We start from the raw sequence: 15,641 nt of genomic DNA on the forward strand, positions 1-15,641 counted from the left end.
CAAAATAAAAATACATACTTTTTTATGTTTAGATTTTTTTTCTTGTGAATTTTTTGGCTATAGATCTAATAAAAATGACCCTAATTTCTATACAAGTGCCTTGTTTCATGCCCAAAATGATCTATTAATTTTAAAAAATTAAATCCAACCTACTAAAATATGGGAAGGGTAGATGGATTTAAAAGGATGAAAAATCATTTATACCTACATTATCCTAAACTTAAGAAATTTGTTAGTTATTAAAGCTTTTGCTTAATCTTACTATATTTTGATTTTCTTAACCCTTAATTAAGCTCCAACTTAAATTAATGTTATACATTAGTATTAACTCGTTTTTCTCATATTCACCATGAGCTCAACTAATAATAGGAACAAATGGAGACAGTTTGATAATTGTATGGGCATGAGAGGAAAAAAGTATAATGAAAGGATGAGATTGACCAATATAAAATAGAATAAAGTAATATTTGATTTTTTTTTCCTTTTAATTAATATTTAATGGGGACTTCATCAGAAAAATATTTTAGAGACAATTGTTTACATCAAATTAGTGAGATTTTATTGGTTATTCTTCAGGTTGGACAAGTGTCTTTATGCTTACTTTGTTAAGAAGGGGATGTATGAGGCAGCTACGGCATTCACCAATGAAGTTGATGTTGGAACTCCCACAGATGATGGTAAGTCTGTCTTTAAATTTATAACAAATTATTATTTATTAAAAGTAGTCTCCATGTGGCTTATAACTTAAGGTGAAATGTGAAATCAGTCATCAATATTTAAGTTATGATGGGCAGCCTAAGTCATATCCGTTTGTGTTCCGGGCCTTACTCGAACTTTGGGTTAATCAAAGATGTTTCATGAATCAGGGTATACTTTTATGGATGATCAAAGTAGTTTTTAGGACTTAGATATTTCTAATAAAGGTCCACAAATGTGGACCGGAATCCTTCATCCTTTAATCCACTTGGTGCTAAGTATAACTCTCATGGAAACAAGCAATTAAAATGGAAACAAAAATAATCCTAATAATATTGAATCACACTAATAACTGATAAATACTGAGTAGCTCATAAATCAGGAAAACTAATTTTTTTAGTGAAAGATACTTTATATTAAGAATAATAAATCATGGAAATCAAAATAATTTGAGACATGCATCTAACATAGCATCATTTGTAGTGGAAACACTTGATATTAATGTGTTCATGAAAATTGCATTTAAAACATGAAATTCATAAGACATGCAATTAAGGATCATTTATGAAGAAGAATTAATTTACAGTAAAAACCCATAAAATCATAGAAACCCTAGGGTTGGAGAATTCATAAGAAATACAAAAAATTGTAGTTCTTTGGGACTCAATGGGTGAAGGGATATCCATTGATGAAATCCCAACATACCTAGAATGAAGACCCCTAGCTTGAATTCTTTGAATGAAGACTTAAAGCTTGGAACCCTAGTTTTGCTTGAAAAAAACTTGAGAGAGAAGACATTGATTTTGGAGGGTTATGCATGAATCTATGCACATGTGATAGAACTATCTTTCTTAAGAGAACTAGAGCACCCCATGGAGAGATGTTGGGCATGATGAAACCTTTGTTTAAAAGGTCCTTTAACTGATCTTTCTACTCTTTAAGATTATCTGGACCCATTCCATAAAAAGGGACGAAAATAGGCTCGGTATTTTGAAGAATGACTATTCCAAAGCAGTTCATCAGGTAGCACCTGGTGTATCAGAAAAAATAACAGAAGTCATACAAATGGACAACGAGTTTAATACTATATGTAGAATAATTAAACTCAAATTTAGAAAATGTGCAGATTATTTAGAACTCAAATTGCATCTAACAATTCAAAATCTCATAAAAATAAAAGATAGTCATATAAAAATTATGATTTTTGAATACCATCAACAGGGTAAACTGATGAATAGGAAAAGTTTGGCATTTATGAGCATAGTGATTGAATCTATCTTCGTCGTTACAACACATATCCACACATGTAAATCCCCTAATTCCTTAAAACATTGTCGAAATTCTTCAAACTATTTCTCCAATTTCTCGAATGTAGGCAACCCAAGTATCGACTACCGTAAAATCCCTTCTTCCTCCAAACAATGTTGAAATTCTACGACCTATTTCTCCAGTTTCTTGGATGAAGGTGAAGAAAAATTAGGGAAATCACCACCATCCATCAAAGTACTGAAAAATGTAGAATGAAACTGAGATTTGAAAAATAACGAACTGGTTACAATGGAGAATTTATGAGTCAAAATGAGAAGAAGAAGAACGAAGTAGGGTTTTTTAGGTGTGAGATTTCTGATATGGGCAAATAGCAACTCTAATTCTTATTTGGGGCACAAATTTGTTTTTAGAGTTAAAAGTTGTTTATATTGAATTTTTTAAAATTTATTTTGTATGAGTTCCTTTTTTGGTCAATTGTAAATTAGAGGGAGAGTTAAATATGTTGGAGGGAATAAAATAACTTAGTGAAAATTTAAGGAAATCTGTAAGGCCACACTTATAAAGTGTTGTTTATTAAATTATAAAAATACCACACCCTAAAAGTGAATTCTTAGATGTTAATAAGTGTTGCCAATTATATCATGATATGAATACGCTTAAAAAATGTAGCCTATACCACAAAAGAGCACGCATGACAAATGTTGGTAATGTTACCATGGTCAAAACCTAAAAACTAAGGCTACACTTTAAAAGTGTACCCAAAAATATTTAAGGCAACACTTTACAAGCGTTGTCCAAATTTAGTGTGGCCTTAGGCCTAAAATGTTGTAGTGCACAGACCATACTGATCGACCGTGGGTGGGATCAAAGACCATCAAACTCTGGACCCCAATGATGGAACCAACCTACGGTCCGTGAGTTAATCAACGGAGAGTGGCTCAGGGCCGTAGGTGTCATCTTTAGATTCTGAAATTCTCCTAAGACATGGACTGAACCACGGGACCCTACCTACTATCCGTGGTTCTACCTATTGTCCATGGGTGGTTTCTATGACACCATATTCTGGAAAGCTGCATTTTCTATTTTCTTAAGTCCGAGATGTAACAATATCTCCCTCTTAAGAACATTCGTCCTTGAATAAAGTCTAAACAAGCTGAGTATGAAAGGAAGGAGATGCAAACCCTACCACTAAGTGCTTGTAACTGATATCTAACTGAAGAGAGTTCCAAGAGCATGCAAATATGCTGAAATGCAAGAACAACTAACGGAACAAGATATTGAGATTGATTTTACGTAAGAATAAACTAAGAGACTGGAGATGAACTATTACCTCAAGCTGAAATGGAATCGAAACGAAAGAGGTGAGCATAATTGGCCTTCATGGCTGCTTCTGCTTCCCAAGTAGCTCCCTCTACGGAATGACTCATCCATAAAACCTTCACTAAAGCTACTTCTTTACTTCTCAACCTACGAACCTGACAGTCAAGAATCTCAATTGTCACTTCTTCATAAGTGAGACTATCCTTCACAACCACACTCTCTAATGGTACTATCGATGCTGAATCACCCACACACTTCTTCAACAAAGAAATATGAAAAACTAGATGAACCCCTACTAGTTTTTCTGGGAACTCTAACTCGTAAGCCACACTACCAACCCTTTTCAGGATTATGTAAGGACCTACGTATCTAGGACCGAGCTTCCCTTTCTTGCCGAATCTCATCACCCCATTCATAGGTGACATCTTCAGGAAAACCCAAGCATCAATTTCAAACTCTAAGTCGCTTTTCTTCACATCTGTATAGGACTTCTTTCGATTCTAGACTATCTTTAGTCTATCTCTGATGAGCTGAACTTTTTCCATAGCCTCGTGAACTGAATCTGGCCCAATCAAGGCTGCTTCACCTACTTCAAAACAAACCAATCGGGGACCTGCATCTACGCCCATAAAGTGCCTTATACAGGGCCATCTGAATACTAGAATGTAAGCTATTATTATAAGTGAACTCTATGAGAGGTAGATGATCATCCCAACTGCCCTTGAAATCGATCACACAAGCTCTCAACATGTCCTCTAAGGTCTGAATGGTATGTTCTTCCTGGCCATCCATTTGTGGATGAAATGTTAGACTGAGATTCACATGAGTACCAAGAACATTCTGAAATGATTCCTAGAAATTTATAGGTAAACTGAGGACCTCTATCTGAGATGATAGACAAGGGAACCCCATGCAACCTCACTATCTCATTGGTGTATATTTTGGCGTAGTCCTCCACTGAATGTGTAGTCTTGACAGCTAAGAAGTGAGCGGACTTAGTAACTCTATCCACTATTACCCAAATTGAGTCATGTTGTCTGCGAGAATGAGGTAAATCTGTAATGAAGTTCATGTTTATCACTTCCCACTTCCATGTAGGAATGCTAATCTCCTGAGTCATACCTCCAGGTTTCTGATGCTCTGCCTTAACTTGTTGATAATTAGGACACTTAGACACAAAGTCTTCTATGTCCCTCTTTATGTTGTTCCACCAAAAAACTTCTCGTAGATCACGGTACATCTTAGTTGAACTTGGATGAATGGAACACCTAGAGTTATAAGCTTCTGTAAGGAACTGCTAACTTAACTCACCCACATTAGGAACATATAAGCTACCCTGATAACTAAGTACATCATCCCTCCGTTGAGAGAAAACCTCAACTTTCTGCTGATGAACAAAACTTTTCAACTGAAGTAATATAGGATCACTGACCTTTTTTTATTTAACCTCTGCTACCAATGAAGATTCTTATCCATTCTGAACTATCACACCACCATCTGATGTGTCTGTAAGGATAACCACTAAGTGTGCAAGCCGGTGAAAATCTTTGGCTAACTCTGTCTTTTCTTCCTCAACATGTGCTACACTACCCATATACAGTCTACTGAGAGAATCAACCACTACATTGCCCTTACCAAGATGGTAAAGCACATTCATGTCTAGTCCTTCAGGAATTTAAGCCATCTCCTTCGACGAAGATTCAACTCTTTCTGGGTGAACACATACTAGAGCCTCTTATGATCTTTGAATACATCAACATGAACATCATACATGTAGTGTCTCCAAATCTTTAGGGCAAATACGATGGCTGCAAGCTCAAGGTCATAAGTCGGGTAGTTCTTCTAATGGACCTTAAGTTGTACAGAAGCATAAGCTAAGACCTTACCTCGCTGCATCAACACAAAACCTAGGCCGACCCTGGATACCTCACAATAAATCACATAACCATTTGAACAATCTGGTAGAGTCAAAACTGAAGTTATAGTCAACCAAGTCTTTAATTCTGAGAAGTTTGTCTCACACTCATATGACCTTTGAAATTTGACCTTTTTCTGAGTCAACCTGGTCAATGGGGAAGTTATGAATGAAAATTCTTCAACAAATCTATTGTAATAAACGGCCAAACCTAAGAAACTTCTGATATCTGTTGGAGATGAGGGGCTGGTCCACTATTGTACTGCCTCAATTTTATGAGAATCCACTCGGATCCCTTCACTAGATACCATATGACCAAGGAAAGCGACCGACTGTAACCAAAATTCACATTTGCTGAACTTAGTGAATAACTGGCGATCTTTGAGAATTCGTAGAACCATTCTTATATGAGTCACATGCTCCTCCTCACTCCGAGAATAAATGAGCATATCATCGATAAAGACGATAATGAGCAAGTCCAAATACTAGCACCATGAAGTTGGTCGAAAAAGTCATCAATCCTTGGGATGGGATACTTATTCTTGATTGTGACTTTGTTCAACTGCCGATAGTCAAAGCACATTCTGATAGAACCATCTTGCTATTTCACGAACAATACTGGAACACGCCATAGAGAAATACTAGGTTTAATGAAGCCCTTATCTAGAAGGTCTTTCAACTACTCATTAAATATCTTAAGCTCGGTTGGAGCCATTTTGTAAGGAGAAATCTAAATGGGTTGGGTATCTGGAAGGAGATATATTCCGAAGTCGATTTCCCTTTCAGGAGGAACTCTAGGAAGACCTTCTGGAAACACTACTAGAAACTCATTTACTACTGGATTGACTCAAGAGTCGGGGTTTCGAAGATTGAATCCTTTACACAAACAAGATGATACATCTACCGTTTGGAAATAATTTATCTGGCCTTGAGGTAAGAGATGAATCAACCCTCAGGAACTGAGAAACTACCCTTCGACTCTAAATCTGGCTTTTTTGGAAACTGAAACAGAAATGTTCTAGTTCTAAATTCGACTGAGGCATAACAAAAATGTAACCAATACATGCCTAAAATGATGTTGAAATCTATCATTTCTAACTCCACAAGATCTGTTGAACTGACTTTCTGAGAGACCGAGATGAGGCAATTTCTGTATACTCGTCTAGCTATAACTAGGTCACCAACTGAAGTAAAGACTGAGAAGGGTTCTGAAAGAGTTTCTGGACTGACACCAATGTTTACTACAATATAAGGAGTTACAAAAGACCGTGTAGCCCCTGGATCTAACAATTCATAAACATCTAAATGAAAGGCTCGTAACATCCCGGTGACCATATTAGGAAATTCTTCATAGTTTTGGCAAGCCTGGAGAGCATACAACATGTTTAGGCACCGACTGCCACCTGTACCAAACGAAACACCCTGCTTATTTGGGTGACCTGCTAGTGTTGCGGGAGGTGTAGACTGAGCCCTATTGTTGTTACCTCATTGCCCTTGCCTGGCAGAAGGGCAATCCTTCAACCTATGGCTAGACTGACCACACCCAAAAAATCCTTCCTTGCCTGAAAAACACCTACTCTAATGGTTCTTACCACACTTTGAACATGTTGGGAAGGTCCTGTTACCTGAAGCAGTCCCCTGAGACTTAGAGCTTGATGTCCTACCTTTCTAATCTTGTCGAAACCTGGGGGAAGGAGCACTAGCTGATGAAGGTGACTCAAGAGTCGGGGTTTCGAAGATTGAATCTGTAACCCAAATAAGATGATACATATACCGTTTGGAAATAATTTATTTGTCCTTGAGGTAAGAGATGAATCGACCCACAGGCACTGAGAAACTACCCTTCGACTCTAAGTCTGGCTTTTTTGGAAACTGAAACAGAACAATTCTAGTTCTAAAATCGACTGAGTCATAACGATAATGTAACCAATACATGCCTAAAATGATGTCGAAATCTATCATTTCTAACTCCACATGATCTGTTGAAGTGACTTTCTGAGTGACCGAGACGAGGCAATTTCTGTATACTCGACTAGCTATAACTAGGTCACCAACTGAAGTAGAGACTGAGAAGGGCTCTGAAAGAGTTTATGGACTGACACCAAAGTTTACTACTATATAAGGAGTTACAAAAGACCGTGTAGCCCCTGGATCTAACAATTCATAAACATCTAAATGAAAGGCTCGTAACGTCACGGTGACCATATTAGGAGAGTCTTCCTAGTTTTGGCGAGCCTGGAGAGCATACAACATGTTTAGGCACCGACTGCCACCTGTACCAGACGAAGCACCCTGCTTGTTTGGGTAACCTGCTAGTGTTGCGGGAGGTGTAGACTGAGCCCTATTGTTGTTACCTCAGTGCTCTTGCCTGGCAGAAGGGCAATCCTTCAACCTATGGCTAGACTGACCACACCCAAAAAACCCTTCTTTGCCTGCAAAACACTCACTCGAATGGTTTTTACCACACTTTGAACATGTTGGGAAGGTCCTATTACCTGAAGCACTCCCCTGAGACCTAGAGCTTGATGCCCTACCTTTCTAATCCTGTCGAAACCTGGGGGATGGAGCACTAGCTGATGAAGGTGCTGAGGTTTTAGACCTTTACTGAAACTGTGATCGATTCCCACCGTTTGAATTTGGTTGTGCATATTCGTAGTTTCATGTTCTTGCCTTTTTGTTATCCTTAGCAAATTCCCTAAGCTTATCTCGCTCAACTTGCTGAGCATGAGTCATTATTCTAGAGATATCCATATCCCCTAGAATCATAGCATTCCTTCACACACTCTTCACCAGATCAAATACCCCAAACAATAACTTACTCATTTGTGCCCTTGAATCGACATACTTGTGTGGAGCATCCTGGAGTACTGAGTAAACTTCAGGTCATACTCTTGGACCGATATTGACCCTTACTTCATGTTCATAAACTCTTATGCCTTAGCTTCTCTCAATTCCCTTAGGAAGAACCTGTCTAGGAAAGCTCCAGTAAAACAATCCCAAGTAATAGGAGTTGCATCTGCACCCCTATTATCTTTCCACTAAGTGAACCAGATATAAGCCACATCTTTAAGTTGGTAGGATTCCAACTCAACACTCTCAGTCCAGTTACTTGCATTACTCCAAGAATTTTCTTTACCTTATCAATAAGGTTCTGTGGGTCCTCACCAATCTTCGACCCTAGAAACTAAGCCGAATTCATTAGAATGAAGTCTCGAACCCTAGCTGCAGCTGATCCACTATTTGTGCTATTAGGAATTGGGACCTGCTGATTATTCTTATTGGTCATAATCTGAGCCAAGAGTTGGATCGCATTCCGAAATTATGTATTCTTAAACTTATGGTTTGCGACCGGAGGAGCTGCGTTAGCATTGTATGCATTAGCATTTTTGTGCATTAGCTCTACAAGGAGGCATGATCTGAAACACATAACGACGGATTAGAAAGGAGAATTTAGATCATACCCACACACGATAAGAAGAACAAAGATAGTGAACTTTTTTTAAAACACTTCGTAGCCTCCCCCTTATATATGTGGGTCACTTCACACCCATGAAAGAGACTCTACTTAGTGTGGCTTTCAGACATCCTAGGACTCTTGAACCTAATTCTCTGATACCAAGTTTATCATGCCCCGAGGCTAACCCTCTTGACGTAACATGGGACCTAGGATCAGAATGACCCCAAGCTAGCCCTGTGTCTGGCATATATCAACAACACTAAGAATAACATAATAAGACATACACTATGTGGAAACTAAAACAATAAATAATTGCAAAATGGGGAAACCCCAACTTGTCTGAATGTACAAACCATACTAAGAGTTTAATAACAACTGCAAGATAAAATTACCAATACAAGGTGATTTTACTACTATGTCTGAAAAACCTTTAAGTTAGTTGAGTTACTGGGACATGCCCCCACTGCTAACTCTAACAAAACAAAAAAAACTAAATAACAAGACTAAAATGAAAAGCATGTATGTCCTCGAAGTATAAGGACTAGCCACTGAAGCTGCTGAAATACGAACCGAGAATCGATCTAAGTGCGATCTGGATGCTGAGTACCTGAACCTACATCATGAAACGATGTAAGGCAAAACAAGTGTCAGTAGTTGGAATGTACTAAGCATGCATGATATAAATACTAAGCTGAATATATATATATATGTGTGTGTGTGTGTGTGTGTGTGTGTGTGTGTGTGTGTGTTAAACAAAGCATAACTAAGCAAGAATGTAAATACTTAAAGATAACTGAAAAGCTAATTTGAATGTAATGATGAATGACTAATCATGAAAATAACATGTTGAACTGGATGTTGAAGTATATACTGAAACCTGGTCAAATGCAGTAAGAGTCTGAATATGGGAGCTACTATTAATCAATATAAACCACATGAGCTAAATGTGGAGTCCGATGTATACGCTCCATCGAGATGACCCAATATACCTTGCTAGGGGTATAACGGCATAACTGGTGTGCTCACTAAATTTGATGCCCAACAGAAGGGACTTATACTCCTACGTGGGCACGTAGTTTTGGCACTATTAGGGTATATTGAACCCTAGTCCAACTCGGTGCTAAGTCTACTCCATACTGAATATGTTATGACACGATTGTAACTTAAATACTCAATAGCTCAAAATACAAACATGACATCTGAAAATGCAACATATATTTACTGATAATGTAACATTCAAAATTTGGAGCATGATTATCTATTTAACTGACCTAGCAAGTAGAATTCGTGAACTAAGAGAATATAAACAAACTAGGGTTCTAAGTTTCATATAGGGAATGAAGCAAACTTTCCAAGAAAACATGTCATTTCGATTAAGGATACTACAACAACTAAATCACAACAAAACTCTAAGGTTTTAGAAACCTTAAGTCTTACATGATATGGAGAATCACGAAGGTGACTTAATTCTAAGGACCTAGTGGATGAAAGGAACCCACTAGTGAATTTCCACACACATGGTGATTAAATCTATGGAGAAATCCTTTGGATTTCAGGGCTGAACCTTGAAGAACATTTCTGCTTGTTCTTGGGAGGTTTGGTCCACTTTTTCCTCTTCTTTTTGCTCTTTGTTTGATTGATTTTTTGGAGAATGAGGGTTCTTGGTAAGTATGACTAAGTTATTAAGCTTACACTGGGTAAAACGACGTAGTTTAGGCATTAAGCGACGTAGTTTAAGGCCCCCAATGCATAGGAAAATGACCTAAATAACCCTAACTGACTCTAAGGGTGATATGGTGTATGCATTCATCATTGCCTTAGGAAGCGGCACCAACAACCAAGCTGAAACACTTGCAGTTACTCATGGGATTCGATGTTGTCTTCAACATGGTTTCAAAAGAATCATCCTGGAGATTGACTAAGAACTGCTTACCAAATGGCTTTCTCACAGAATCAAACCTCCTTGGAGCCTGCAACAACACATTTCTCCTCTTATCAACACCATCAGTCAGCTGGATTTTTTTCAGTGTAGACACACTTACAGGGAAGCTAACATTACTGCAGATTTTCTCTCTAAAAGAAGTCACAAAACTTACATAGTTCATCACTACTACACTTATCAACACCTACCAGTAGAGGCCAAAGGTAGTTATTTGCTAGAAAAGATGGGCATGTCAAACTTTAGAAGAAAGAGATTGAAAAGAATTAAACAACCTCCATGATGTTGCACTCCTTAGTCAACTACCCTGTCCATTATAGCTTTTCTGTTAGATTTAGCTTTCTGGATAGGCTTAGGTTTTATTCTCTTCTTACTTTGTAAGGGGATAGTCTCCCTTATTTATATTTCCTAGTTACTTTGTATCGAGAGGAGTCCTCTCTTCTAGGTGCGTATAGATTAGGTTTCCTTTATAGTACGGGGAAGAGTTGACAATCCTTAGGAGGAAGGTTGACTCTTGAACCACCATAGGACTGGAGGCAAGGTTTTATGTCCTCCTCCTTGTATTTTTATGTTGTTTTTATTTATGAGAAGGCCTGGGGGTGTTGCTAAGCCCCTGAACCCCCCAAAGGTCGTTAATAAAAAAAAATGACCCTAACTTAAAAGCTGACGAAGACCATCCACGGAGGGACCTACAGATCGTCGTTTGTATTACTAATCGTCGACTGCGGTCGTGGTTCGTGGTCTGCCCGATAGGGCTTCACTAAAAATAGCATAACATTTTACTCAGAGATGGGATTTTAGTATACTTGGTGGCGTTGGAAAGAGGATTCAATTATCTTTAATTTGATAGGTCACGGGCCACCTAATTCATTTTGTGCTAAAAGATATGACCATTTGAAGTTGACGCAACATCTATTTCCCTCCAATTCGATGTTGACACTCACCTACGCTTAGACCTATGATCTGTAGGTCCAACCACAGACGATATTGGTCGACGGTGGGTGGGTTCAAAGACCATCAAACTTTGGACCCCAATAACCGAACCAACCTACGATCCATGATTCAATCAACGGACCGTGGTTCACGGCCGTAGGTGTCATCTTTAGATTCTAAAATTCTCCTTAAGTCTAGGACTGAACCATGGGACCCCACCTACTGTCAATGGGTGGTTTCTGTTAGTTCTGACACCAGATTCTGGAAAGCTGCATTTCATATTTTCTTGAGTTCAAGATGTTACAAAATTAATGGCCCATAAGGACACCGCAAGACTCAGCTGACTTGCCATCATAACATGTTTGAAAGTTGTTTTTGTTGACTTTGATCCCTTGTGTATTCTTCAAGTAGCTTCGGAAGTCAATAAACCTTCTTTCGAGGCCATTCCAATTTCAAGAAGTAATTACTAGAGAGGCCCGACCGGGTACAAGTGATTTCAAAGGATGTTATAAACTTCGGGTACAAGTGATTTCAAAGGATGTTATAAACTTTGGAAAAAGATCTAAAATCCCCCTCAACTATTTGAATTAGTACAAAACTATCCTTCATCCCCCTTTTGACCCCCAAATACCCTTGACTTCAATCTTTTCTCTAAAAAAAATACCATTATGTCTAACGGCTCATACTTATAAGGTAGATGGAGGGTAATATTGTATCAAATCTCATAGTTTAAGGGCATTTTAGGGTCTTTTCTGTTAAAATGATTTAAAATTACTTAATTTGTGAGCTCATATGATTGGCCACATGTTGAATTCCTTAGTAAGCTAAACATATAAAAACAATTAGTCCTCTACTCTCTACACTCCCCTCCCCTCCACCCCTTCACTTCCTCTCCCTTCCACTTTTTCTTTTTTGATCTTTTCCACCATTTTCAATTTTAATTTTGTTCAACTTATGACAAAAGAAGGGAGAAAAAAGGAGGAAAAATAATGATGACATTCATATAGAAACAATTAGTTCAATAAAGAATGATTTAGTTAATTAGTTATGTACGTATACTACATTTTGTCTTTTGAGTGTACCCAAAATTCATAATTAGAAAAAAACCTTTTCTCATATCCCCACCCCACCTCCACCATGATAAAAATACAAATTAAAAGAATATGAACTTGTAAGTTCATTTCAAGTTTAAGTTCTAGATATCCTAATTATTATCGAAATTTTTTTAAAAGATTAAAAAAAGGAAATGGACAATACATTTTGATAATTGATAGAAAAAATTATATTAATAAGAATAATAGAAACACATAGATGGACAAGCAGTCTGGACGAGTATTGATTCTAGTTTGGATCTCTATTTATGAGTTAGATTATAATAAATTAGAGGTTGATTAAAAATGAAAAAATTATAGAAATCTCACCTTTTAGTTTACTTATTACCATTATCCCCTATAAGTTTTACAAATTTCCAAAATCCCTCATTTTCACGCATCAGATTAGTGTATCTCACGCATCAAATTAATTTATCAGCGCTTATATTATTGTATCTCGCGCATCAGATTAGTGTATCATGTATAAAATGTAATGTATCTTAACTTAACGATTAATGTATATCGGGCATCAGATTAATGTATCAGCACTTATATTATTGTATCCGTTTGAAGGATTTTTGTAATTATAAACTTTTAAGGGATAAGTTGTAATTTTGCATTAAAAGTATGTGATTTCTGTAATTTGCCCATTAAAAATAGGGAAATATGAAGATATAATCAAATTAATTATTTTTTAATATGATTTTCAAGTGTATAAGGTCAAAATATGAATCATATATGGTTTTTGTTAATAAATTAAAAAAAATATTTTTTTTAAAAATGTGGCTTCTATTATTTATTAGAGATGATTTGAAATTTAAACCAATCAGATTAGGCAATTTAATAAATGTATATTTATTAATTTTACTTTAGGTAAGCTGTTAAAATAAGATCAAACATGAGCCAAATAGTTAATATCAAGGGTATTTTTGAGCCAAAAGATTGGTGTTAGAATATCTGGTGGCCGAAATGTCACTACCCGAGTCTACACCCTGGACGTGGCCGACACTCAAGAACCATTGTTGGTCCCCAAGAGAACCCTCATCCTGGCTGACTACAAGCGGAAAACTAACTTAAACATGCAAAATCTTAAAACTGAAATAAAATTCGATAAACTCAACTTTGTAAAACAATAACTCAAATGAACAACTAAAAATTAAAATAATATATTCAACTCGCCATAAAATAGGTAACTTAAGTCTTTAAAATATTTAATAAAATAAATAAATAATACAAGGTTCTCAACTATATTGACTATTTATGAAGCCTCTAACTGATAAAGATGGACATCGGGACAAGACCCACGACATCATGACTAAACTGAAAAGTAAATGAAATCCTCCAAAAACAATGAGGCTCACCATAGCTAACTCGAACTCCCGGATGTATCAACGAAGATATCCCCCAAACTCTTTGAATTCATTACCATCTTAATCTCAAACACTTAACTCGATTTCTCATCTTGTCATCTCCCCCTTAGGTCTAAAACTAACACTTGAAAGCTATGGCCATATTCCATCATCTCTAAATTGTCTACCTCTTCTTTTAATATAACACTTGGGAGAAGTTTATCTCATGCCTACTAAACTCTCTATAAGTGGTACTAAGACCTCTTTCTAAGGTGTTTCCCTTAACCTCTTCTGGTGACATACCCTCTCGGTACACCTCTTAACGCTCTTATTACTCTTCTGACATAGCCACACTTCACTGCCCTTATCTAAAGGTTAGGGTTTCCCACTTGTACCACTCACATTTATTCCAGTAACATCTCAATTCCTCAAGTCTTCTAGATCAAACCTCAAGACTAACATCAACACCCTCATATTGCCATTCTTTCGATCATGACACTCATCTCAAATTCAAGATTAATGTTTATTACTAAACCAGAATATCAATACGATTGCTCACCTACTATACTATACTTTATTACTTAATCAGTTCTATAACCTTATGATCATCATGACCCTCTGAAACAAATCATAAGCCTAGCTTAGATCTATCACTTTATGAATACTCCTGCTCTTCTATTCAACACTTACACTTGGTCATTTCCTACCCAATGACACTTCATCACCAACTTCTTTCTAGATACAACACACTCAACCTCCTATGATGGAATTTTCACTACTCATCACTTCTTAGTCAACCCATAAGGGAAAACTCTTCATTAGTAACTTACTAGGTGCATGACTATAATAACATAGCTTGCCAAAACACCATCCCCCTTGCTTAGATAACTAAACCTCTACATACTTTCCACTAACTCTGGGCTCTTTCACTACTATTGCTCAAGATCTCATAACTCATGCTACCTTTTCAGGTGAAAATCTTACCCAGCCTCTAAACATACATCCTCATAAGGATCTCAGCTGAAACAAGGCTTAAGGAAAAGAGTACAACAGGCTTTTAGCTCAAACGCATGATTCATATAATTATAGGTGCATTCCTCTGAAACTAAACACTTAACTTACTTATGGGCTTCTCTCAAGCCCCTCTACAGTCTCATGATTTTCTCAAGACTTTTTCTAAGAACAACTAATCCATAAGGATCTTTACACTTTACTTTTCAACCATCTCTAGTATGATGGGTAGTCGAACAAATCTGAGAAACGCACGAGTATGAATAAATCTCTATGACATAGCTCTATTGCACGATTAAGAGTATGAAAGATGGGAAACTTTTCTTAAATGTCTGTAGTCCCTCATTTATAGAAGTGGGGCCCTCACAACCATAAACAAGATCTTACTTGACACGACTTCATAGACATCCTAGGACACTTCAACCCTTTGCTCTGATACCATGTTTGTCACGACCCGAGTCTACACCCTCGACGTGGCCGGCACTCAAGAACCATTGATGGTTCCCAAGCGAACCCTCATCCGACTGACTACAAGCGGAAGACTAACTTAAGCATGCAAAAGTTTAATACTGAAATAAAATTTGATAAACTCAACTTTGTAAAACTTTACCTCAAATGAACAACTTCGAATATATATAATATATTCAACTCGCCATAAAAT

The sequence above is a fragment of the Solanum verrucosum genome, unplaced genomic scaffold, assembly GCF_900185275.1.
Source record: "Solanum verrucosum unplaced genomic scaffold, falcon-dt-bn FXZP01000274.1, whole genome shotgun sequence".
Taxonomy (NCBI): Eukaryota; Viridiplantae; Streptophyta; class Magnoliopsida; order Solanales; family Solanaceae; genus Solanum; species Solanum verrucosum.